At 38.1% G+C, this 3,639-nt stretch overlaps 1 long non-coding RNA gene across 2 annotated transcripts; it reads right to left on the bottom strand.

The window, feature by feature from the left end:
- On the bottom strand, positions 1–1,150 carry LOC104725140. Of its 2 annotated transcripts, XR_757839.1 has the most exons (3): positions 584–1,150; positions 362–465; positions 1–197 (listed from the first exon to the last, which is right to left on the bottom strand). It is a non-coding gene; the product is annotated as an uncharacterized LOC104725140 (long non-coding RNA). The 2 variants fall into 2 exon arrangements; XR_757838.1 differs by having other exon boundaries at positions 1–465.

Below are 3,639 nucleotides of genomic sequence, written 5' to 3'. Positions count from 1 at the left end.
TATCAATATCAAAATAATTCATTAATTGTCACAAAGATACAAACATAAGTTCAAATAAACGCAAGTAACAATTTTTTACAAAGTTTACATGATTCCATCTTCACCTTGACTTGTAATCACTTCAAATTCTTGGAATTCACTCAACACATGTCTTCTTACTTCAAATTCTCCATCTTCACTCAACACATGGCTTCTTACTTCATCAAAATTTTCACATTTGTGGTCAGAAATAACTTCGCCAAAGCATATCTTGATGAGACAAACATCACTTTCGCTTGTGTTTTCATGTTTTTGGTAAGTGACAAATCAAGTTTTTATATCATAAAAAAGAATTGACAAAAAAAGACTGTGTGCTACTTACATGTTCATCAAAGTTATTGTTGTCACTGTTAAATAAGATCCTTCCTGAAAATAGGATACAACCGGATTTTTCTCTATATACAAATTCTTCATTTTTTATCAGACCTATCAAATAAAACAACAACGTCATTACATAGAGAAAAAATTAAACAATAATTTGAGCTAAACAACAAATAAAACAATTGAAGTTTAAAAACACAAACTTTTTGTGAAAAAATATCACCTCATTAAAATTCACACCTCCAAGCATAATCTTTAGCAGTCTTGTTAGTTCTTGCTTTTAGTCTCTTAAGAACAAGAGACGCTTCATCTGGGCCGAAGCTTCCGCCGCTGTTTCATCAACTCCAGAACCAATACCACCCACCTTTAAAATCTCTTCAGATTTCCTTGAAGGTTCAAGAAGAATATGAATCCAAACACAATCATTTAAAATACTAAAGAAAAATCATAGATCAAGGCATCAATTTTAGATTTCTTATAGATTTGGGAATAGAAATGGGAGAGAGGGTCAGATCTAGCGAAGGAACTCAGATCTAAGAGCTCCATCTATAGACGGCGTTGATACAGGCTTGTCACGGGGAGAGGATTCAGAAGAGGGAGGCTTGAGTGAAAGGCATGAAAATTGATGTTGAGATTTAGTGGCTGAATGGTTGGTGATAGGGAGGGTCGACGAAGATAAAGACATTGGTGGTGTCGGTTGAATGTGTATCCGTGGCAGAGAAAATGTGTTAAGAAGGGGAGAAAAGAGACGAAGAAACAATAAAGAGAAGTGAGAGGAAGTGGAAAAGACTAAAAGATGTGAGATTTGAGTGTGTTTAGGTCAAATGTTTGAGGGGCGACACTTCAAAAAAAAATTTATTTTCTAAATTTTTAAAACGACAAATACAAAAAATATCTAGAGTAAAAAAACAATAAATACCAAGGGAAAGCACAATCTTTTAAAGACAGTAATATATAATAGCGTTTCCCAATATAGAAACGCTATAAATAAGTTACCGGTAAGTCAAGCATTGCATTAACACATAAACTGCTATATTATAATGCTATTAAAATTCAATATTCTTGTAGTGAATTTCATGATCAGTTTTTCTGTTTTTTTTTTAATTTTTTTTTTAAAAAGGTTCTTCTTTCTCTCGTTATAAAGATTGTTTGCGTGATTGCAATTTTTCTTATTTTTTTCTTTCTTTTTAAACAACATCTTAATTCATTTTCATTACAAACCTCGTTAGCTTGCTTACTAGTATTATAAAAAAAATAGTTTAAGAGTGATGTTAACTTCAGTGTATGACTAATAGTTGTGTTTGATATTTGTCATCTCTTTGTTTGATATTTCAGTGCTTAATCCATGGAGAACAACGCCGAACTACCAAATGAACCCCTAGCTGCGACCTTAGCAGCCATTCAGGCCACTCTCCAAACCTTTGGAGACCGCATGGATCGGCTAGAGCAACCACAGATTGTGAACGCTGTTCGGAACCCTCCTCCTTCCCCTCGGACACAACAAGAGGAAGGACAAGTCCTCGATGGAGAGATCCTATTCATAGAGGAAGAGAGGGAAGATGTGCAACCACAACATCCGGTCATTCCAAAACTGGCGGCCCCTACCTTTGCTTATTTAGAATCAGAGAAGTGGATGAAGAATATATTCTAATGTTACAACTACAATGATCAAAAGAAGGTGATGCTTGCTGTTGCACAATTCACCCATAACGCCTTGTCCTGGTGGGACAGAGACGTGGCTGAGCGTAGGCGGCATCACTATGACCCCATATACACTTGGAATGGAATGAAGTTCAGTTTGAAAAAGAAGTATGCGGCTCCCTACTTCAATAGAGACTTACAAAAGCGTTTTCAAAAGTTGGTACAAGTTTCCAAGATGGTAGAGGAGTATTACGAGGAGTTTGAACAACTCATGAACCGCTTGGAGGCCAAGGAGTCCGAAGAAACACTCATGGCTCAATTCATTGAAGGTTTGCAATATCACATTACCTACAAGGTGGAGAGACAACCGTACCATGACCTTCAAGACTTGGTGCACTTGGCCATACAAGCGGAGCAACATATTAAGTGTAAGATGGAAAAGTGCACCACGTCTTGTAGGTCATGGTACGGTTGTCTCTCCACCTTGTGGGTAATGCGATCTTGCAAACCTTCTTTACCAACCGCCTCAAAAATAATTTATGGGTTCCAACTACGTCCAAGCCACAAGACAAAAGGAAGGCGATAGAAGTGGAGTCGCGGTTTAAAAATAATACGGTGGAATCCTCCAAGTCCCCAGCTCGACCCGAGCTTAGTAAGGTAAGTCAACCCATTCGTTCCCATAATATTGGCTATTTTAAGTGCTAGGGTAGAGGCCCCATGGCGAGGGAGTGTCCAAATCAACGAGTCATGATCATCACTTCTAGTAGATACAAGTCCCAAAACGAACAGGAGGAAGAATTACACGATTCTGATGGCAACATCGAGTATCCCGACGTTGGAGAGCTGTTGATTACTTAGCGAGTGCTCAGCGTGATGATCAACCCTGAAGAAACAACCCAACGCGAGAACATATGTCAAGCACGCTGTACTGTGAACAACAAGGTATGTAGTCTCATTATAGATGGTGGTTCTTGCACTAACATGGCCAGAAAGCTATTGTTTGATAAGCTAGGATTAACAACCACAAAGCACCAGAAACCCTACCGCCTACGGTGGCTTAACGACTCCGCTGAGCTCAAGATTGTGAAGCAATACCTTTTTGTAGCACCCATGTCCCGGAAAATAATGAAATAATGGAGTTTATATCAAAAATTGGGTGGAATCGGTTTAATATCGGTTTAGATAAATGCTGGTTTAATTTAATTAAACTAAGGAATCCTAGATTTCTCTATAACTCACGCCTCTCTACTCTCTTTTGGTGGGTTTGATCGTTCCTGTAGAGAAAAAAAAGAGAGCTTGTTTGTGGAGAAGAGGTGTGAGGAAGGGGAGGTTCGATTTTGGTGTGTTAGGCAAAGGAGCAGAATCATTAGGGTTTGGGAGGAAACGTTTTCGACATACCAAATCATCGTCAAAGGTAACGAAATTTGGTAGAGTTATTCCCAAACCTTTCATCGTCATTCTCCTTTTTAAAGAAATGGATTTGGATTTAAACTTGATGAATTATTGGCAGTTTCGTGAGACACATTTTCTCAGAATCGAATTGGGACCATCAGGGATTGTAAATGAGATCGTAGTCTCTTCTGGTTTATGATCGGTACAATATTTTGTAGGAAAATTTGTGACATCTAGCGGTAGCTT

This window comes from Camelina sativa, chromosome 11 (genome assembly GCF_000633955.1).
Source record: "Camelina sativa cultivar DH55 chromosome 11, Cs, whole genome shotgun sequence".
Lineage (NCBI taxonomy): Eukaryota > Viridiplantae > Streptophyta > Magnoliopsida > Brassicales > Brassicaceae > Camelina > Camelina sativa.
The sequence above is the reverse complement of the archived record's forward strand: the minus strand, read 5'-3'. Positions and strand labels throughout refer to the sequence as shown.